This window comes from Balaenoptera physalus (assembly GCF_965194825.1).
Source record: "Balaenoptera physalus genome assembly, chromosome: 18".
In the NCBI taxonomy this organism is placed as follows: Eukaryota; Metazoa; Chordata; class Mammalia; order Artiodactyla; family Balaenopteridae; genus Balaenoptera; species Balaenoptera physalus.
Genome location: NC_138899.1, coordinates 55,205,195 through 55,229,588, shown reverse-complemented (window position 1 = coordinate 55,229,588; position 24,394 = coordinate 55,205,195). Strand labels below are relative to the sequence as shown.

Genomic DNA, 24,394 nt, shown 5'->3' with positions numbered 1-24,394 from the left:
AGGGGAAAAGGCAGGCTTCTAACACAGTGTGTGGAACATAGTTGGTACTCACAGAAAAACAGTTGCATGAATGAGTGATGATTTTTTTTTTGCAGGATTTAGTCATTTAGTCATTTTGTGGGTTTTCCCATTTGTAGGTCAAGCACAATGCATTATATAAAATATATGTGGGATAATCTTTGAACGATTCCTGATTCCAAACGACTTATGTGTAGTTTTCAAAAAATGTCTATAGGTAGCAGTAACTACTGAATTTACTCTTGTAAGTAACCTTGACCACGTATGCCCCTATTTGATCGTGATATAAGTTCCCAGCAAGGTTTCCATGCAACCAACTCAAACTGAGAATCATGAAGGTGAAAGGGGCTGCCAAGAAAAGTGACGGAGACAGCATGGGAGAGTGAACAGAGCTCCAGCTCCATGCTACCAGCTAGATGGTGGACATGGTACAGATTACATCATTTGTCTGTGTCCATATGACTATACTAATGTTATATTGTTTCTGTTTACTCCAGGGTTTTGTATTGACTATGTTGAGAATCTTAATCCATTATACTGTCTCTCTTTCCCCATTGCTAAATTTGGACATTTATTACCCTGAAGCATCCTCTTCAATTATTTCTGTGGGTTTCAGGGGATGTCTACAGTGCTTTTGAACAATTCCATCATCTACCATGTGGCATGTGGCATGGACTGCCCTCTCTCTTGTCTACCACTCCTATTTCTATTGGGTATCCCTTCATCAGATGACAATACCTGCTACTTCTTGTATTAGTTTGCTAGAGTTGCTGTCACGAAGTATCACAATCTAAGTTACTTAAACCACAGAAATGTATTGTAGGACACTTCTGGTGGCTAGAAGTCTGAGATCAAGGCCATGCTCCCTCTGAAGGCACTAGAGAAGGATCTGTTCCAAGATTATTTCTTAGCTTCTGATAGTTCCTTTGCTGTGGCAGCAAAACTCCAATCTTCACATAGTATTCTCCCTGCGCACATGCCATTCTCCTTTTTATAAGGACACAATCGTAATGGACTTAGGGCCCACTCTAATGACCTCATATGACCTTGAATGCCAGCAAAGACTCTATTTCCAAATGAGGTCACATTTACAGGTACCTGGGGTTTGGACCTCAACATCTTTGGGGGGATACAATTTGGCCCATAACACTTCCCTTGGTTGCTACTGGGTGAAGAGGTACAGCTGTGCCCCCATCTCATTCCTCCCTCAGTCCCCAGGCATCCCTATCTGAGCTCTGGCTGGACCCTTTCCCATCACTGTGTATTCTTTAGAAGTTTTGAAGTACCAAAGCTGTACTATGTTCTCTGAAGCCCAAAACATGCTTTGAGGGGGAATGCTTTTCTCCTCTTTTGCACAACTCTTTGTTAGAGGCCTATCCAAGGAGTGAAATTGTTTGGTTTTTATTCTCCTCCCTCTCTTTCCTTAGAACCCAGACATATGTCTATAGGATTCCTTGAAAGGCAAAATTTGAAACACAGACTCCTGTGGTCAGCAAAATTGCCCCTCATTTCTGACACTGAAGCTTTGTAACTGTCTAGTTTCTTTCCTTTCATGGATTATCTTCCAGGATATCTTCATGCAATAGACTCCTGAAAAACTCACTTCACTAATCTGTCAAGCACACTCAGCTACCCTGAATCCCAGTCTTACTATTGCCTTTGCCCAAACTGAGATTCTTGCCACATGTAAAACTGAGATTAGTAACGATACGTAAAATATATTAAAATATTATAAAATATAGGATATATAAATATATATTTCATTAAGAGAATACAAAATTCATTCATGATTATTCCAATAGATATAGGAAGTGTGTTTGATAAATCATCATACATTTTATGAAAAAAGTAACAAACTAAGAATATCAGGGACTATCTTTAGTCTAATAAAGTATATCAAAAAAAAAAGAAACCCAACAGTAAGCATTATACTTAATGGTGAAATGTTAAAAAACATTTCTTTGAAACTGGAAACAAGATAAGAATGGTACCCACCAGTTCTATTTGACAGGTACTGGGCTTTCTAGCCAATGCAGTAACACAGAAAAAAAGATAAATTATGAAGGGCTGCAAAGAAAAAAATAGTAACGTCATTATTTATGGATGATATGCTTGTGTTTTTAGAATATTCAAAAGAATCTTTTGAGAGTTTGCAAGTTTCCTGAATAGAAGCTGATATTAAAAAATGTATTATATATTAGCAATAAGCAATTAGGTGACAAAAATATCATTTCAGATATTATTAAAAATAACAAATGACTAAGAATCAATTTAATAAAGGACATACAAGATCTCAATGAAGGAAACATTAATGGGAAAAAATTAAAGAAGATATAAATAAAGGGAGAGGTATATTATGTTCATTGATGGGAAGACTCTGAAACTGACTGTAAAGATGTCAGTTCTTTCCAAATTGGTATCCAGATTTAATGTAATGCCAATAAAGGTATAAGCAGGTTTAGTGTGTGTATGTGTGTGTGTGTGTGTGTGTGTGTGTGTGAGAGAGAGAGATGAGGAAAATGATTCTAAAAGTTTATGAAAATGCAAAGGACCAAGTGTAGCCAAGACACCCTTGAAGCAAATAAGGTGGAGGAGGACTTGCACTTCCAAATATCACCACTTGATTTAAAGATATAACAGTGCAGATGGTGTAGTTTTTTGGCATAGGGTAGACAAACAGGCCATTGGAAGAGAGTAAAAAAAGACCCACACATCTATGAACACTTGATTTATGACAAAAGTAGAGATAAGTGGGAAAGAATGGCCTTAATTAGTGGTCTGGGCCAATTGGATATTCACACTGAAAAAAAATTAAAGTTGACCTTTATTTCACATCATAAGGAAAAATTATATATGGTAGAGAGTAGATTTCAATGTGGAAGGCAAAACAATAAAGCTTTTAGAAGATAGTGTAGGAAAGTATCTTCATTGCCTCAGGATAGGCAGGATAATCACATGGAAAAAGATTGATAAATTTGACTATATTAAAATTAAGTATTTCCGTTCTTTAGAAGAAACATTAAGAGAATGAAAAGGCATAAATTCCCTGGCGGTCCAGTGGTTAGGTCTTGCGCTTTCACTGCTGGGGCCTGGGTTCGATTCCTGGTCAGGGAAGTAAGATCTTGCAAGACGCGAGACACAGCCAAAAATAAATAAATAAAATAAAAAGGTAAGTAAAGAGGGTGAGAAGCTATTTGTAATTATACGTATGATGCAGTATCATTTAAATCAATGAAGAATTATAAAAATGGACAAACACCTTGATCAGGCATTTCAAAAATATGACATACTAATACCTAGTGCATATCTGAAAAGATGTCAATCTCATTAGTAATCAGAAAAATGACAAATGACATACATCTATGTGAATGGCTAAAATGAAAAAAAGGCTTGCAATATACTAAGTTTATTAAGAGTATGAAGCAACAGGAACTACCTGACACTGTTGATGTGAATTGGTACAATCATTTGGAAAAGAGGTTTTTAATATTCACTTAGGTTGAAGATATATGTTATGATGACCCCCAATTCTGTCATTAGGTATATAACTGACAGAAATGCATGCCCATGTGCTTCATAAGACATGCATAAGAGTGCTCATAGAAGATTATTCATGATAGTTCTAACCCAAAGATCCTCAGCAGTAGAATGGATAAATGAATGGTGATATAGTCATGTAATGTAATAGTATGATAGCAATGAAATGAACAAACTACAGTGTCAGACAAAAACATGTACATCATAAACATAACTTTTTAATTGAATGAAAGAAGCCAGATTACAGAAGAATCAATGTTTCATGATCCCATTGGTATATAGTTCAAAAACAAGCCCAAATAAACTATAACTTCTAGAAATGCATGCGTATGTGAAAAACCTACAAAGCAAATCGAGAAAGGTATCGCCATAGTGGTGCTAAGCTTTAGGGTAGCGGCAGGTGGTTCTGAGGTTGGATGCAGGTATATATACAGCAGCCTTCCAGGTCTTGGCAATATTCTATTATATGACCTGTGCAGAGTTGCAGAGGAATTTTCTGTTTCTATGATTTTCTGTAATGATGCGGAATTTCCCAGTAAAATTTCTTTTTCTTCACTTTTTTTCAAGAAAGCATGTAAAATTCCAGGCCCCCAGCAAGTGCTGCCTACACGGTAGCTACTTAATAAGCATTCTCCCTCCCTCTTCTTCCCCTGATTAGCTCTGCACACCTCATCTTAAAAACCTTGGCATGAATGCACAGAGTGGCAGACACCCATTCCCAGAAGAAAAGTTGCCGGAGCATTAGCAGATTGCAAAGGTGAAAGATATTCATTCCTGCCTCATCTGACTGCCTCTTTCACCAGCACCAGAGTTGTCACACTGGTGACTAGGCCTTTCAGAGCCAGTGAGCATCCCCATTCTTCATAATTACTGAAACACATGTGCGAAGTCACTTTTTGCTAAGCCACGATGAGAATTCTCAGTGTTCAATCGCCCTCAAAATTTCTCATCTCTTCCCTGGGGTGAGGTGCTTTGGTTTAGCACCTGCACATGGGAATTTGCATTTAAATCATTTAAGGCCTGAAGTTCAATATCTCCTAAAAGCAGCCTCCTGTCTTTTAGCAACCCTCTTCAGGCACACCTAGACTTTTTTTTTTTTTAACACTTCAAAGTGAGGGATATCCTCCTAGAAGGAGGAAAGCTTTGGAAATGCATTAACTCTTTGCATATATATGATGCCTCTGCTTGCCTCTTCCCAGACTGTTAATCACTCCTTGGCAGTAGCTCTTTTAAGTCATTAGCTATCCATTTCCCATTTTAGCAGCAAGAGCAGTAACACAATAAATCAGATGTGTGGGCAGTGAAAAGTCAAAAGAAGTCGTGGAGGAGAGTACACAAAAAGTCAAGGCCAATTTTACTTTTAGATAATATATCCCCTATGATATAACATACAGGCCCTCCTCGAGAATTCCTCCAATTATGGCAGTGCTTGTCCTGGTGGCTAAGTCCTTCATGAAACAATTAGAGGTATGCCTTAAGATATAAATTTCCTTAGAATCCCATCACATGGACAAACTTATATTATGCTATAGATGAGGGGCATCAGAGTCTTTTCTGAAAGCAAGCTTTTGTTGAAAGGGGAGAGAGAGCAGCTAATGGTATTTGTGGCTGAAGCAGAAAGGAAATATTTTGGATGCCCCAAACAAATTGAACCATTTAATAGTTGTACTAAGGTCTACCTCATTTATCGTTAATTGTTACTGCCCGTTACCCCCAAATGGGAGGGAAGTACAAGTGGTCAGTGTCTGTTAGCTGTGAATTAAATCAGGAGTTTGGGACAGTGCAAGGGGACTTGGAACAACAGAGACAATCTGAGTGAATCGGATTTAGAAATTTCAGAAAATACTGGATAGAGGTAACAGAACAAGCTCCCATCTGGATTTTTCTGTGATATAAAAGGATATCTTTTCAAGGCAGTATATTTTGATAAGCATTTGTCAAGGACTTACTGTGAGCCAGGTACCCCCTGGCACTTTCTTAGGACTTCTGAATGGGTGGCTGAGTCTGAGTCACCATACTGCCTCACTAATCACTATGCATGGAGTACCAGTACCCAGGGCCTAGGGCTGTGCTGTACTAAACACCACAGGAGTTTGGATGGAGAGTGTCAGGAAGCAGAGAGGAGGTTGGACTCTCCCCAAAGTGAATCTGCAGGCTTAGCTTTCAATTTACAGACAGTTCATTCATCTCGGGATGTTGGGTGTAGTTTGCCAGTCACTGCACCCCCCCCCACCCCGCTTTTTGTTTTGTTCCACAGAGCCATCTGCAACTGGTGAAAAATGACACATTGAAGCTGGTGAATGTTTCCCACAGCTTTTCCTTTGACTTTACACAGCTGTGACAGACGGTGTCCCAGCAGGGTCTGCACAACTCACCTGCCAAGGGGAAGCATCACCATGATGGTCCTGACTTCAGGTCTGAGGCTCAGCTTCTGTTTGTTCTCACCACCTCTCACTCCCCTCAAGGAGCTATACCCAGTTGGAAGTTGGCAACAAAAGTTATTGACTAAAAGACTGGAGAATCTTTTACTGCTAATGTTATAAATCTGAAGGGGGCTATAGGGAGCTGAGGTATCATCCTTCTAAGTCAAGCTTCGTATTTTACAGACAGGGAATCTAAGGTGCAGAAATTGAAGGTCATACTACTAGTTGGTAAGGAGGTAAGACTGGTCCTTGGTCAGTGCTATTACCATTCTGGGTTCCTCACATGATTAGGTCATGCATTTTATTAGTTACCCAAGGAATCTTCTGAGGAAAAAGGTATCTGCTTTTTGGAAACTTTCTGGTTAGTTCTTAGTCCCATGCAATCCTCATGTTGGTTACTATTGTTGACCTTTGATCTGTTGTGTTAAAAATGTTATTAGGCTTCTTTACATGTATATGTTGATACATATTCCTTGTTTTTGAAGTTTTTATCATAACTTGTGTCAAATGAATTTTTTGCATGTATTGAAAAGATTATATGGTTTTTCTATTTTATACTATTTATATGGTGAATTACATTGATTCTCAAATAGCAAACCTACATACCATTCCTAGGATAAATCCCACTTGACTATGACGTATTATATACTCTTTTAACATTGCTGTGTTTTATTTATTAAATTTTGTTCAGAATTGTTACATTAATGTTCATAGTGTATGTTGAATTATGGCTTTCTATACTTGTGATGTTTGTGTCTGGTTTTGGTATCTGAGTAAGGCTGCCCATGTAAAGGGATTTTGGAAGTATTCTCTCTTCTACTATTTTCTGAAAGAGTTTGCATAGTATTGGTATTATTTTTTCTTAAATGTGTGATAGAATTCACCGCTGGAGCCATTTGGGCTTGGAGTTTTCTTTGTGGGAAGATTTTAAATTACAAATTCAGTTCTTAAGTAATATAGGATATTCAAGTTTTTCTTCTTGGGTCAAATTTCTGTATTGTAAGAAATTTATTCATTTCAGCTACATATATTGTTATATGAAGTTGTTCAAAACATTCCATTATTATCCTTTCCATGTATGTAGGCTCTGTAGTGCTATACCCTCTTTCAATGTTAATATTTTGATGTGTGTCTCTTTTTTCCTTGATTAGTGCAGTTATGCTGATTAATTTTACATATGTTTGAGATAACTAGTTTTTGGTTTTATTGATTTTTGTCTATTATTTTCTTGTTTCCCGTTTCATTGATTTATTCCTTTACATTTATTATTTTCTTGCTTTCACTTAATTTGAATACATTTTTCTTTTTGTCTAATGTTTTAAAAGATGAGAACTCATATAATCAATTTTTAGATCTTTACTTCTAACATAAGCATTTACAGGTATAAATTTCTCTCTGAACACTGCTTTGCCTGCATTCCATAAATTTTAATACCTTATATTTTTATGTTTCTCTGCAGTTTTTGTAATGGTTGTTCTGGGTATTAATATATATATATATATATATACATACATTGTCATATATAAGTGTATATATAGTATATTAAATACATAACTTTTCATATTTCACTTACAATTTATATTGTATCATTTTCTGTAAAAAATTTTAAAAAATTTCAACCTTATAGATACATATTCTCTCCCCTCATGTTTTAGGATACTCTTGAGGAGGAGGCAGAATTATAGCCTTCCAAAGATGCCCATGCCTTAGTCTCCAGAGCCTGTGCATATGTTATCTTATATGGCAAAAGTTACTCTACAGATATGTTTGACATGGGGAGCTTATCTTTGATAATACGGGTGAGCCAAGTCTAATCACATGAGTCCTTAAAAGAAGAGAGACTTTCTCAATTGGGTCATAGAGATGAGATGAAAGAAGGAGGAGGAAAGACTCAAAAAGGGACTTGACCTGCTATTTCTTTGATGACGAGAAAGAGGTTCATGAGTCAAAGAATGAGGGTGGTCTCTAGAAGCTAGGAATGACACTGAGCTGACAGCCAGCAAGGAAATGAGACCTAATCCTACAAATATCAATACAATGAACTGAATTCTGCCAACAACACAAATGAGCAAGGCTTTAAGGCCTCCAGAAAGGAACACATACTGACACCTTGATCTTACCCCAATGAGATCCCTGTCAGATTTCTGACCTACAGAACCTTAAGACAATACATTTTTGTTGTTTAATCTAATAAGTATTGGTAATTTTTATGGCATCAATAGAAAATTAATACATAATATAATGTGAATTCCATTTAAATATATTATAAGTTCCACAAGATAATGTTACAATTTTTGCTCTAAAGAGTTGTATGGTTTATGGGAAACAAATTATAGAGAAAAAAAAAAATCTTTGGCATGTACCAGATACCTACCATTTCTGATGCTCTTCCTTCTTTCCAAGGGTCCAAGTTTTCATCTGAAATATTTTCCCTTCAGCTTGAAGAACTTCCTTTAGCTATGATTTTAGCACAGTTATGATGACAGCAAATTATACTAGTTTTTGTTTATCCAAATATGTCTTCCTATTTTTGTCATTTTTGAAGAATATTTTCACTGGATAGAGACTTCCTGATTGATAAGTTTTTGTTTCAGCTCTGGAAAGACATTGTTCCAATCTCTTCTGGCTCCCATGGTTTTCATGAGAAGTCAGCTACTAATCAGATTGTTGTTCCCCTGTATGCAATGTAATTTTTCTTGCTGATTACAATCTTTGCTCTTTATCTTTGGTTTTCAACGTTTGACAACAATAGACTTTGGCAGAATGATATAAAAAACAAAATAAAGTGTGGTGAGTCTTGTCACAAGAGGAATTACAGTAGGCTATGAAAGTTAACTGTTGAATTACTGTATATAGGTCTAGAAGAGATCAGGAAGACTTTCCTGAGAAAGTGAGATTTAAGAGGAAACTTGAAGTAAGTGAAGGAGCTGGAGTCAGATAAATAGAATTCAATTTGCATATTACAAAAATGATTTTGGGAGCTGTTTGGGGAGCCATTCAAGTAGATGATGGGTTAGAGGGCAAAAGTAAAAGGAAGTAAAATAGGAAGTAAATACAATAATAGTGATGTTCTGGAAGAAGTGGTTAGAGTGGGAAAGGAGAGAATTACGGTATAGTTTAAAGATATTTAGAAAATAGAATTAAATAAGATCTCATGGTTAATTTAATAAAGAAGAGGGGGAAGCATCAAGGATAACACCTAGATTTATGGATTGAGACTGAATGGATGGTGGTACCTTTTATGGAGATAGGGCACACTGGAGGAGGAATATGTTAAGAAATAAAATGAGATTATTAACTCAGTTTCAGGCTTCTGAATTTAGGTACTTGTATTATATCCAAATTGAAGCCTTCAACATATAATTGGGTACGTATAAGAGAATTCTTAGCTGAAGGCATCACTGTTTGGTGCTGTTAGGAAGAACACTTTCTCCTTGTTATTCATGAATCCATAAAGAGGAGAGAATTCCCACTTCACAAAGGTTAATATGAGAAGAATTCCTCCAACTTCTTTTTGCATCCTCATTGACTCCTCACTGATAAGACTGACTGATCTTATTGGTAAATCTTGTAGAAGGAGTTGAGCATGCTGGACTCTGGGCCTTTTGGGTCCCCTCTTTTGCAGCTCAGAGGTGTTCAGGATCCAAGAGTGGTCTTCCATGTGGGTAGTTTCGGACTAGGTTCCAGTGACTTGGTTTATCCTACTTCATGTATAAGTGGAAGAATAATCAGGTCCATTTTTTGGAGAAATTTAGGGAGCTCAACTGAAGTCCTGGTCTCCAGTCAGTTTTATCAATACAACAGGCACTATGATATGGATTGGCTCTTCTCTTCTATCTTATTTTTTAATAGATTCTAAACTCAAGAATGGAAGATAGGGTGGTATTTATTGCTGCTCCCAAATCCAAACTAATTAGTAATAATATCTTATCAATTTCTAAGTGAATTAACTAAAACCTGTAGGGAGTAAATTTTTTCCATGTTCATACTAATAGTAAATGACATAACTTGAATCTGAATCTAGCTGTTTTTCTAAAACTGTTCTTTTTCAGTATGTCACACCACAGTGCCTCAGAAGAATGGGGACAGTGAAAATTTACTCTTTGCAAATGATTTTTGGGTAAACTGATTAACTGTCATGTAGCAGAGAAGTCCATTTTGTATTCTGTCATTGAGTGGACTAACTATGGGAATTGAAAAAAACAATTTTAGCTGCTGTGGAATCTCAGAAAACCTTAAGAGTTTGGCTGTGACATACAGATAGGTGGGCATCTCTGTGTAATGTCTGCAGGGTCTTCCATCTGCACCTCTACCTTTGATCCCTTCTCTCATGTGAATGTCTTGGGAGGGTCAACTGAGTTCAATGAAAAGGCCATGGAAATGGTGGATCTGCTTTCCACAGGTTGTTAAAAGTTAGAAAGAATTTCCCCTAGGATAAACTTTAATCTCCTAGAATTAAGTTTAAGAGTAATATATTAGAGTACGCTATGGGTATTATACAACTTATTAGAATATCTTTATTTAATGGAGAGTGTGTTAAAGTGGGAAGAATGTACACACTATAGGCAAACAGCTCAGTTTCTACTCGTGTGATGATGGTCAAGGTATTTGACTTCCCTGAGCTTTAGTTTCCTCTACCACTGGATGGGAGCAAGGCTTTCCATGTTATTGCTTAAAAGTTTTTGATATAGTTTAGATATCAGATATGCAATGCCAAAACTGTTATTTTTGTTGTGGAAATTTCAAGCTCAGTTTTAAACTTGCCTGCTTGTGAAGCCATCCCTGCTTTGTAGAATTCTTCAGGGACTATCTCTTTCGGAGTAAATCCTAATGGTACACTCAGGAGTGAACTGACAACACAGAAGACAGGCTGTTTGGTTACATTAGATAACAGTGGATTTTGGAAGCCACCTGGGGATTGTCATTGTAGGCAGGTGGCATGATGTAAGGGTTAAGAGCAGGGCATCTGGAGCCAGCTGTGACCTTGCATAAGTTGTGTATTCTCTCTCTGCTTCAGATTCCTTATCTTAAAATGAACATAATACCATTACCCTTATTTGGTTGTAAGGATCAAAGAAATTAATCTGTGTAAAGCAGTTATATTAGTGTTTGGCATGTAGTAGGCACTACATAATTGTTAGGGATGATGATTATGATGATGATGAGATGACAAAGAAATTTCTATTGTCTGGTTATAGGTTTTTTTCTTTTCATATCTATTTCAGCTATTCAGCTAATGTTCTTTTCAATAAATTAGACCATGTGACAAGCAAGTAAATTAAGAGAAACTTGGGTGACATTTTGGAGAAATCCTTGACTCAGTTGGCAGGTGGGATTTAATATTAACAAAGAAACTGAGATGTACTGGTGGTGTGGACAGGTCTGTCCTGACTAGTGGAAAGCACAGCCATGAACGACAGGTGCAGAAATAGGATTGATAGAAGAGCTAGCATATTTGAGGCAGCTTTAGTGTTAGTTGAGAAACCCCACTGAGAAGAGAGATGAAGGGTCTTTGTTTGCTGTAGCTCTCACTACCCCAAAAGGAAGAGCTGGGAAATAAGGTAAAAAGCCTTAAAAGCTTCCCTCCATTCCTGAGGGATTCAGTTTCTTCCTTAGTTTTAAGGTCTTGGGTCTTGCACAATGCCTGGCCTTGAGACCCATGAGAAAACCAAAGCCAGCTGCACTTCTGGAAACAGGCAGCCCGGAGGGGGCGAGGGTGACTCCCGCACAGCTAAGACCTTCACAGAGTAGATGCTCCCATGAGTCTTACAGAACCACAAATCCTCTCCGTGATTGGGAGGCAAGTCAGAAGCCTACATAGGAATTAATGAACCAAGACAAACTTAACAGTGGTGGGCTAAGTCAGAGGCCAGTGTACAGAAAATGGCAGCAGAATTCTAGGAGAGAATCAAATATTTATGGTAATCATTGGTGAATAGAAATGGAAGCAGAGAATATTAGACATGACCTAACCTAATTCAACCACAATCCATGGCTGCTCCAGTTGTGAAGGCTTCCATTGAGTCAGGTCTTAGTTTGAAGATATGTTGTTAAATCACTGTAAATTTGTTTAAAAATCTTATTTTCTCCTAAATGTGAAATCGCATGTGAAAACCCATGTATAGTTGTTTACATTATTTATTAATGATTTTCTTTTTTGTTTCTTTTTTGTTGGATGATACTTAAATAGCTGGAGGAAACATTTTTAAAAATCCACAATTAAGTTTTGTGGAGAAAGAACTTGACAACTTGGAAGGACCATCTCAGGTAGGTTAACCCCTGATATGGGGCAAATTATTCAGGATATCCTTAGGATAAGATGGCAATAAGAGGAGTGGGGAAAGCAGCACCCTCTTGAGGAGAACAGTTATCTATCTTCCTTAGATCTATTGTTTTACTTCTGTTCTCTGAAGCGTCATCAGAACACCAAGGATAAAAAGTTGTAAGAGTTTTCTCTTCATTGTTGTGAGCAGAATGAGTGGGGGCAGCTCACTTTGTGGGTCACCTGGTATGTCTGCTGGTTCAGGTTGGTCCTGCCATCTGTGTGTGTTGAGGTAAAGAGAGGTGTATTCCAATATGGCAGTGCTGATAGACAGTCTATGGCTGAGCCTTGACTCCACTGGCCCTTCCCTTAGATAGGGTTGCTGGCTTGTTTTACTGAACAGAAAAGCTCAAGTTCTCATGTTCAAAGAGTAGTGCATAATTGCGTCTAGAGTGAGTGAGAACACATGCACACAAATCACTTTATTACAAGGACCCTTCTTTCCATGGCCAACTGAAAGCATAAATAGAGAGTTAGTAGCAACTGTAGCAACAAACATCACATAAGGAAAGATTTTTAAGATATCTGATGCTGGGAAAACTGATCAAATATTTTGGGCAAAAAATTAAATTATTGATGTTATATACTAAACCAAAAATTAATTTCATGTGAATTAAATAATAACTACAGTTGACTGAGTGCTTACTATGCATGCTGTGTTTTAAATATATTATTTCATTTAATATTGACAACAAACTTTAGAGGGAGGTATTATCACCATTTAAGAGATAGGGAAATAGCCAGCCCACCCAAGGTCACTCAGCCAATAAGTGGCAGGGCCAAGACTCCACACACAACATCTCAGTGAAGAATGAACACCCTGTACACCACAATGGACTTCCCCTAATGACTCATAGAACAATAAGAAATCAAAGTATCAGATATTTATCCATTCATGATTGGGAAGGATTTTTGTAAGCATAAAGTCATTGAAGAAACAACAAAAGAAAGGACTGATAACGTAAGAATTAAACATAACAACACAAAATCTAAAATCTATAATTCCAAATTTAAAGCAAATTTTCAAACTGAGAAAAATATTTGGAACATGCATGACATATTCAGTACTTTAAAAAATCAACAATAAAAAGATCTCAGAAACATGAACAAAAGTCAAGATAATTCAGAAAAGAAATACAGATGGGCAATTAATGTGAAAATATTTTCCAATACAATGAGTTGCAATTTTGCACCTTCAGACTGGCAACAATTTGAGAAAAATTGTTGTGAGATATGCATTTTCATACACTTCTTGTAGGTTTGTAAATTTAAAAAAACCTTTCTGGAAAGCAACTTAGATACAGGCATCAACAGCATGAAAGAATTAAAATGTTTTGAACTTTTCACTCCACTTCTGGGGATTTTTTTTTCCTATGGAAATAGAATTATGTACAAAGTAGGGTGTCAGAGAACTAAATTTTGATGCAGAGTTCCCTGGCCAAATTATTTAATCATTCTCTCAGTTTTTTCATCTGTAAAATGGGAATGATACATTTTTCTTTTTTTAAATGAATTTTTATTGGAGTATAGTTGATTTACAATGTTGTGTTAGTTTCTGCTGTACAGCAAAGTGAATCAGTTATACAAATACATATATCCACTCTTTATTAGATTCTTTTCCCATATAGCTCATTATAGAGTATTGAGTAGAGTTCCCTGTGCTATACTGCAGGTTCTTATTAGTTATTGATTTTATATATAGTAGTGTGTATATGTCAATCTCAATCTCCCAATTTATCTCCCTCTTTTCCCTTGGTAACGATAACTTTGTTTCATAGATCTGTTACTCTATTTCCATTTTGTAAATAAGTTCATTTGTACCATTTTTTTTAAGATTCCACATATAAGTGATATCATATGATATTGTCTTTCTCTGTCTGACTTACTTCACTCAGTATGACAATCTCTAGGTCCATCCATGTTGCTGCAAATGGCATTATTTCGTTCTTTCTTATGGCTGAGTAATATTCCATTGTATATACGTACCTCATTGTCTTTATCCATGATAATAATACTGATGGACAAATCTGTGAGATACCGTGATATCAAAGAGTTAGCCTAGTATATTGCAATTATACACTTAAGTAATATTATTATTTTTTGCTCTTTATGCTGCTGTTATTTTAAGCATAGTTTTATTTATGAGTAAAAGTAGTGGAAACAAATATTTTGAATGACTATTAAATATTCATCATATATTCTAAAATGAAAAAGGCAGCTATCTTTTTGATTATAATTTATACTGTACTCATGGAAGAAAGCATACCAAAATGATAACATTGGTAATTATTGGGTGTTTATTTGTGGGTTTTTATTTTTTGTCCTTTCCTCAATTTTCTAGTTTTTCTTAAATGGAAATACATTCCTTTGCCACTGTAAAAACCTAAGTATATTTATTTGGGGAGGAAGGTGAAAAATAAGTCCTAACTTTAGCTTTCTGGAGCAGAACTGATAGAACAAGGGCCTGAATCTGAGAAGGGGTTCTCTGGCTGGAGTGGGGTGGAGTTAACTCCATCTTGGTATAGGTGGAGGCACATTGTATGAAACTTGAATCTCTGGATATTGATTCAATCTTAATGAAAGAAGCCAGAATTTTAGTGCATTTATTTTTTCATGAAGGATTGGAGGAGGCCAAAGGGAAGGAAAGATACATCTTTCAAAATCTCTATCCTCAGTGGTCCAGGAGAGATTGTTAGTAGTAAGGAAATATTTTGATGCTTAGTATGTACCCTACATTCTTAGTCTTGGTGGCAGTTGGTCAAGACATGAGTCCTACTCTTAAGTTCTTAGAATAAATTGAAATGTTGCAACTTATAAACCTAGAGGATCTAGTAAGCAAAACAAGAATTACGCACACACACACACACACACACACACACACACACACACAACACACACACACAATAGGGTTTGGACTAAGAAAGAAGGAAGGAAAGAATTGGTGGTTTCAAAACCATAGGGTTGAAAATAGGTGTACCCTGTCTTCTCCGTTAGAAGCTAAATGCTTAAGAAGAGTGGAAGATTCATGCTGGAATTATTTTCAATTACAGATATTATGGGAATAATATAGTTTGAAACATAAAATTGTGTTTTTATTTTTTATACTTCCTTGTATGGGGCTGTCCCCTGATTATGGCAGGTATATCTATCGCCTCAGGAAAGATATAAGCAGTAATGTTAGGATAGGAGGAAAAAAACAAAAAGTTTACTATTCAAATTTTGGCTAAAAATGAATTTTTTGACTCCATTGTGAGACACAATGCTAGGATTTCCAAAAGAGAAAGATTTTTCTGAATTCCAAAAATCTGCCTTTTCCATGTCCAGAGTCAAACCAAGGAGACTTGGGTCACAGAATTTTCCTTAAGTTATAGCGTAGGAAGGGTTGAGGATGTGACCTAAGGAAAGATAATAGAAACTGGAGGAGGAGGGCACAGATTTCTGTCCAAGGGGTATACATGCACTGGAGGAGGAGAAACTAGGGTTAAATTCTCCCTGGGTCCCTTGTATGAAACAAAAGTCTCCTCTCCTGGGTCTCAGCCACAAGATGATGGAAATCTGACCAGAGTCTCAGACAATCCTTTGCATCCAGTGTAGTCCAGGAGTAGCAGAAGAGCAAGAGCAGAGAGAAAGTGATGTCTAGATAGATTCACCTGCAAAAGGACCCCAAACCCTATGGCTTGCACAGGGTTTGAATGAGACATTCCAACATACCTGGTGTTGAGGGTAAAGTGGGAGGTTCAAGAGGACCAGTGACCATCAGCAGCCTAGGTGTAAAGATGAAGAGGCTACAGGCACAGGACTTCACAGCCAGAGGTAGCTGTGTGAGGGTGGGCTTCAGCAGCACATCCAGCAAAGTGCCTACAAAGCCACGTGGGATCAAGTGTTACCTGGGCTGGTAACCAGGCAGGCAGTCAGTGCTCATCCCGGATCCACTCTTCAGTGGACAGCAGTGCAAGCCTCCCAGGAACAAAAGTAGGCCAACTCCATGAGAGTGGAGACTAGTGAAGCCCCAAGTCAGAGACCCATCGTGGGGAGGAGTCACACTGTCCCCCTGTGCCAGTGGGAGGGGGACAGAGGCGAGGACAGAAATACCTGATAAGAAGGCATGAATCGGCACTTACAGGGATTTTTGAACTTCAAATTGGCAGATGATTTACCCATTAGCTCAGTGATTCTCAACCTTGGCTGTACATTAAAATCACCTGGGAAGCTTTTAAAACTCCTTACAGCCAAGGCCAATTAAATTAGAATCTCTGGAGGTAGGATCCTGGCATTAGTATTTTTAAGAAATCTTCATATGACTAAAAAGTGTAGCTATATTCTAGAACCACTGCAAGAGGAGAAAGAAACTTGAAGGACTTTTGAAAGGAAGTTATCTTTAATTGGCAAGTTTAGTTTAACTTTAGTTTTCCCTCCATTGCTGAAGTTCTTAAATGATCTAAAGCAGATCTTTTCTAAAGAAAATTAAAATAAAAATACCTATATCTACATGGAAGTAGTTTCATCTCTGCTCCACATAATGAAAATGAGCTAATACAACACTGAGTGCTTACTATTTGCTATGCATTAGTTCAAGTGTTTTATACCTAATAATTCATTTAATACTCATGACAACCTAGGAAGTAGGCACTGTTAATATTCCTACTTTAGATAAGAAATCAGTCATGGAAGGTTAAGTACCTTTTCCAGTTTCACCCAGTTAGTAAGAGTCAGAACAAGTATTCTTTCTACAGCCCGTTCTTTGCCCCACCAGCTGCTACTTTTTATCACTCAAGAAATACACTATCTCTTTCTAGGCTCTACCATGTGATGGAAATATCCCTGCTCTCAATATACAAAAATAACTTAAAATTTTCACAACCATTGTGTGGCTTTTTAAAAATGACAACATGTACTTCAGTTAGTCTGCATTTGCTTATACCAACATCTACTAAAAATTTGTCAAGCTTCTGGAAAAAAAATTTCACATATCTTGTCCTGATCATCATTTTTATTTTTGCTAGTATTTTTCCGCCTTTCAGAATATTAGAATGTGCCTCACTAAAGCTAGTCTGTTGAACTTCCTTTAATGGCGTCCAACTCAAATGCCAGTGCCTCCTTGAAGCCTTTTCTGATCTAGCGAAGGGCGTATGTCTTTGCTGTGTTTACTGTCACAACTCTCTGCTCTTACTTCTTTTATCCCATTCATACACAGCCCATATTATGTAATTACCTAGTATTATTTATCTTAACACTTCTCCTTATTTTTCTACTTAGTCCTTCTAAGACGTGTTCCTGTGGGTAAGAATTATCTTATTTATCTTCATATCTCTTGAATAATTAACACACTGTCTTATTCATGTTCAAACCATATATTTTAATAAAATGTCATGCAAATGGTCGTGATTCAAATCTAACCTATATATGAAAATGGTTCCCCCTCGAAACAATAAATACTACAAATATAGAATCAAAAGAGTTTCAAATGGAAGGTAATTGAATGCAACCTCTAACTAAACAGGAAAAGTCTAAGGTGAATAAGCCAAAGTACTTCTTTCTACTTTTCATTTCTAGAATAACTTGAGGTATCTCCAGTTATTTCAAAATTGTGTGTCTCTCAAAATAACACGCTTAGGACTATTTGTCTTAAGTTGCCATATGGGAAAAGACAATTTTAGTTGAAGTTTCTTGTGCTTCCATATTCTCATGACATGTTCTCCTTTCAGATTTCACAGGCAGCATTGTCAAACTTTACCAGACAAATACATATTTTAAAAGATTCTGTGATTAACAGAGGTATTTTGTTTTCAAAATTTAAAGGGTTATCTTTTTAACTGAATTGACATTTGAATTGCTACTGACAGATTACTGGGCTTTTGTCTACGAAAATTGTGTTTGGGTTTTTCTTGGGGCACATATATTGTTCACTGTGATTTCTAAATACCCTGTTTCCCAAGTTGTGGGATCCAATTCTTTTTTTTTTTTTTTTTGAGGTTCACTAAATTTATTTTAAAAATCATAAAACATTTCTTACAAAAGAGCATTACATTCTGCACACTGCTCTGAATAGATGTCAGGGACATATGGACTATTGTTACTTTTCCTCCCCTGTCCCACCACTCCCAAATGTTACAGTGACCACAAAGCAAAGTGTTCGCAATAATTACATGGGGGAATTTTTTTTTTAAACCACCAACAATGAACAAAAATTAAAATTCACTCACTCTGCTGCTGTTTCAAAATTTCAATGTTAGTTTCTGCACACCCTCCCCCAACCCCCAACCCTATTTGTAAGGAACTAAAACATTATATCTGGTGACAGCAAAGATTTCACTACACCTCAAACACAGAACACCTATGAAGCAGAGGAATGTTGGCTTTTTAAACAGAAGCAGATAAAAAAAAAAAAAAAAAAAAGATGCAGGACTCCTTCAGTTCTTCACTAGTCTTAGAAAAACTTTCCAGAATACTACTTCACACTGTTCTGCAGCAAATTCTGTGCATTCTGTATCTGGGTCTGTGTTCCTGTAATGGTAATGGTCTGATCTTCGGACCCTTCTAAAGGCTCATCAATTTTGATCGATGTTCCTGACTCATGATGGATTTGTTTAATCTGCTGACCACCTTTGCCAATAATAGATCGAGCCAGATCTTTGGGAATAGTTATTTGTGTAGTAATAATAGGTCCACCAAGATCACCATATGACCCACGACCCCCTGCATAGGAATAATCATATCCAGAGCCACCCTGCTGTTCATAAGCCGTCTGCCACTCTGATGGGCTCCATGTGTCTACTGCAGAGTCCCAGGTTTCATCAGCACTGAAACCAACCATGCCATCATAATGGTCTCCAGGTCTTCCTCTTCTGTCATAGGCCATTAGATCTCCTCCTCTAGGTGGTGGTGGTGGAGGAAGAGGAAGATTCCGAGCTCTGCCACCACCCTGGCCACCTCGTCCAGGAGGAGGTGGAGGAGGTCCTCGGCGAGGACTCTTATCATCATAATCTCTTCTGGATGGAGGCATGGGACGTCCACCCCGACCAGGAGGCATTCTGTCACAACCACCTCTTCCCCGCATGGGAAATCCCACGGGACATCCCCAGTGGTCATCAAACATCATTGTAAAACCACCATAATCATAGATTTCATCGTAAAAACTGGGATCATAAGCTGAGCACGTCCTTTGATGGGAGACTCTGATATAAGATCAAGGATGATCTTTATGCACTCTACAACCCTATCAGGTTTTCCTCCAATAAGAACGACTCTGTCAGTGGATTGAGGACAACATTCCTGGAAAAGCTTGATTGTTGCCTGAGTGTTCTCTTGAAGTTCTTTGATTTTAGCACCTTTGACGCCAATAATTCCTCCAGCCAGACTCTGATGAATCAACAGTCTCAACTCGCAAAGTCGCGTCCTTTATAGTGTTGGTAATTTAAGCATTCCACAGCATCAGATTGGAGCAGGAGCTGGCTCCTTGCAGTGGGTGATGGCAACTGCAGGCCCTCTTCCAAGATAGGGATGATTTTCTTCAGAATTTCTCCAATTGTTTCAATATCAGCACTGATACTCAATGTGCTCTCGGGGCCACTGTTGTCTGGGACTGAACGCTGGCATTGTGGTCTGTACGGAGAGCCTTAATATTCTTGCTTCCTTTTCCAGTCACTGCCCCAGCATTCTTGCTCTGAAGCAGAATGCGTAATTCAACCATCTCATCAGTGTTTCTAGATCTTTTAAAAGCTTGTTCCTCTTCCATATCTTCAGCAGGGCGTTTACCAAGTTCGCCATTGGTTTTGGTGTTGGGAAAGGTTTCCTCTGGCTGTTCCGTTTCCATTTTCTTGTATTAAAGGAACACACCAATCAGTTATTAAATATATCCTTGCAGGGCAGAACTGAAGTGTTCTGGCCGGGACCAACAGACACCCTAGTGCTGCAGTAGCCCGGATCCGACAGGGGATGGCCCCAATTCTTTTTGATTTCATATTTTCTGGATATTTGCACCTCAAAGAATAACAAGAGGATACATGTTTTCCTTTTCTTTCTTTTACGTTGTGGTCTTTGAAATTAAAGCTAAAAACATATCAGGTTTAAGAGTAATTTCCCTGGATTGTTTTTCTTTTTCTTTTTTTAGTGGATAAACTGATATTGAACCAATTGGCATTGAATAGGCTGGGAAATAACACATTTCAAATTTAATATCTACATGAAGTGACAGGTATTTGGTAAAAAGATAGATCAATAGCCCAAAGGTCAAAATTTTCCTTATGACTTATGGTACAGACCAAGAATAAATTATTTTAACTTCTGTAAATCTCCACATCACTTTAAACATTTTAAATCTTCTTCTGCATTCTTCTTATACTATTGATGTGCCTTTCAGAGATAACTAAGCTAAAAAAGTTTGAGAAGTATTTGCTAACTCTCTGAGGAGAGCAAGGGCTCAATGGTATGTTTTGAATTCTAGTTCAACTACTTTATGATAAGGAATTTTCTTTATTCACAATTGAGTTCTGCCTGTTGAAGGTAGAGTTCAGCTGTTTATATACTAACATGCAGCAATTATGATGAAACAAAACGCATTCTAGAACTCTGTCGTAACTATGGCAACCAGAATTAAATGAGTCCTCTTAGAAATACAAAAAGCCACATCAGCAGGATAGAGTAAATATCTCTTATTGATTTACAAAGGTTCCAGATGATGAAAAGTGGTTAATATATTTCTGTCATGAAACACATTTGTTAAGGCTTCTTTTTATTGATAGAGCCATTGTCTATTTAAATAATGTCAGCCCGATATCATTAATTTTTACATCTTTTTTTCAATCACTTTTGCCTTCATTACAAGAAGCTAACGGCCTTTCCATTATTTTCTGTATTTTATTTAGGAGTAAAAAGAAGAAAGCTCGACTTAAGGACCATTTCTGATTATGTTTGGCTAAAATCTGGCTTGACCAAAGATTGTTAGTATAAATGGGTCGCATATTTATTTTTCAAGAGAATTAGTTGGTTTTGATATTTACCTGCATTTGGACAAAACCTACAACTCTCTTGGCTTCAGGTGGCTGGTGCTTGCAGTGGGATTTGTTGGGAAAGGAAAATTAAACTTTTGGTAATTTGTTCTGTAAGTAGACTAATTTAAAATTCAATTCAAGTAATAATGTGAGGCTAAAATGGAACAGCATTATGTAGCAAGATTAGAGTTTTCGTGTCCCAGAGGGTTTGGTGTACAGGTGTCAGTGGGGTTCTGCATGCAAAATGCCACCACGTACTGTACCCACTTCTGCTTTTTCCCTAAAATCAACTCAATACTTTGTGTCTTGATTAAAATGAAAAGGTCACTGTAGGTTTTTTTCTTCCAAAATACTGACAACAGTCATAAGAATGAAGCATCTGCAAACCAGGGTGTAGGAGGTAAGACACATACCACGGCATTGGTCCCAAGACTTTTGGAGCTTCATGTTTCATTATTTCATATTTCATTATAAGTATTTTCCTATGATTGTTTCTAGTCATGTGGAAATGATGTAGTGGTGAGTTAGGAAATGTGTTTTCTCAAACAAAAGTGCTCAGTCATAGAAACAAAGCCAAAAATTATGAGACTTTGAAAACTCTAAGACATTTAACTAATTTTCTACTCTCATGTTCCCTTAACTTCTAAAAATACTGAACTGTAAGGTTGAACTTTTAGGTGTGTTATATATCTTAAGAATTAGGGTTTATTTAACTTGTCTAATCTGTCTTATTTATGACTAGTTTTTTTCCTGTTACTATAGGTATTGAAATTCCTGAAATAAACTATAGTCAACCTAAGTATTTGCCCAAGACAGAAAATAATCGAAGAACCACAGCCTTATGTTATTTTGGTCCTGATGCTGCATTCTCTAAAGTTCCTGAGTTTTGCCTGGGCCTCCATCCATCGTGTCAAAGCAGTCTCTTAAATGCCATTGCAATCTGATCCTTTCTGCCTGCAGTTCTGAGGATCATGGAGCTCCAAAGTTTTATTGGCCTTTTTATTACTTTTCACAGCATCCCCGTGTCAGGTTGACATTCTGCTTCAAATCACAACATCTGAGAATTGGAGGGGATTTCAGAGATGACCTAGTCTAAGCTGTTCATTTTGCAGATAATAAATTGAAGCTCAGAGAGGTGAAGTGAATTGCTCAAGGTCACACAGCTCATTAACAGCACAGATGCTCTTCTAATCCTAATCTGGAGCTCTTTCTATCAAACCTCACAACCTCAGGTTTTCTCTTATGTCCAGAGAAAGTCACTTCTGCTCTGCCTTTTAGCAGATGAGCCCACAGACGGAAGGTAGAATCACCCATTCCCAAACTAGTGCTCCATCCATTACTGCCCATTATATATCTTCTCAGTTTTAAAGGAAAAAAAAAAAAACAACAAAAAAAAAAACAGCCTGCACATTCTGCTTTTATATTCATTATCTACTCTGTGCCTATTAGTTGCTCCCGTTTTTTGGGAATGCTTTTACTGATTAACTTGGTCTCTGCAATATAAAATGGTGAAATGCATTATCTTGGGTAAATGTGATGTTATTAATGTGTTTTATTCTAGTTATGGGTCATTATTTCCGATAGATGTAATCGTCCCACTACTGAGACCTAGCAGGTGGTCTCACTAGAAGTTATAACAGTTTTCTTAATGGTCTGGTAAGAATGTCATTTGCAGGGCAGCAAGGGCAGAAAGAAATTGGTCCCAGAGCTAGCCTGCTTCTGTACTCATTCCCAAGCTTGAGCAAGCAAAAATAAATACATATTTTCTTACTGATCAGCTGGGTATTTTTCCTGCCTATCTATTTTCAGTAAAAGTCACGAGGACCCATGTCTATTTATTTCCTATTTACAGCCTCCCCTTCCCCAATAATAGTACTAATGACCCTGCAATGCTTTGCTTTTCTAATTCTTGGAGGAGACAGGTCATATTGCCTCCTGAGAGGAACCAACACCCATTCAAATAATAAGATATGATTAAATCCATCTGACCAGGCAAAAAACAGAGGCCGCTGGGAAGCAGAAATCAAGTGACAATTTTTCCATTAGAGGTAGCTGACTGTTGAGAGAAGGTATGATATCAGTATGATGAGAGAAATAGAAATTGTATATTTAAATGTTAATACCTTAGTATATGTAAGAGGCATGCTTGCTAGAAATTATTAAATAATTATGTACAATTAAAGATATATTATTAAATAATAGTACATTTTACAATCAATGGCATTTTAGGTTCAGTAAAATACAGCATTTAGCCATCATTTCATAGAACTAAATATATCTAGAGCCAGGAGATTTGGAGAACTACTAGAGTCTAGCTTCTTAACTTTGTATTTGAGAAAGTATGGCTCAAAGAAACTAAATGAGTTGCCCTTGATTACACAGCACTCTGGTATATGAAGGTGACAAGCCAGGTTTTGGAGGTCACCGCTGATGACTGTTCTGAACCTGGCTTATATAGTTATCACAACATACTATCATTTTTTTCCAAAGTGAAATTCCTTCTTTCTTCTAATATATAAGAAAATGTGTGATCTAAAGAAGTAAAGTGATAAATTAGTTCTTATATTTAGGGACCTCCCAGGAAGCATAAAAACGTGGCTTTCCAACAAGAGATTGTAAGTTCTTGGAGAGATGGTGGCAGTTTCTTAATATTTCAGGAACTATTATTTTTGGGAAGAAAAGGATAATATTCCTTTAACATCTAGAGAATTCCAGATAAGCAACAGGGGCAATAATCAGTGGCCCTGAGAATAAAATAATGTAGTTTAACGTCTTTTCCACACTGCTATCTACTATTTATTAGTATTATTATGGACATTTCTGTGGTTTTTTAACCTTTGCAGTGCATCAAAATTCCTCCTGCTTTTTCCCTTTTTAATAGTGGTTTTAATTTTTATCAAAACAATGCACTATATATAGTTTTGCAATCAAAAGATATAAAAGGCTTATAACAAAAAGTAGCAGTCTTTTTTCCTGGACTTCGAACTCCAGTACTCTCCGGAGACAAATACTGGATTCTTCCAGCCATTTCCCTTGGCATTTCTAAGTAATATCTATCAAGTAATAGATTAAGACATAACTTCTTTTTGTACAACCATATGCTT

At 37.0% G+C, this 24,394-nt stretch overlaps 1 pseudogene across 1 annotated transcript in view; it reads right to left on the bottom strand.

Moving 5' to 3' along the window:
- The window catches only part of LOC309647542 (heterogeneous nuclear ribonucleoprotein K pseudogene), a 35,445-nt pseudogene extending 11,051 nt beyond the window's left edge, over positions 1 to 24,394 (bottom strand). Inside the window, exon 1 of the transcript in view lies at positions 1 to 24,394. This exon is cut by the window's left edge and continues 11,051 nt beyond it. The product of the transcript in view is annotated as a heterogeneous nuclear ribonucleoprotein K pseudogene (transcript).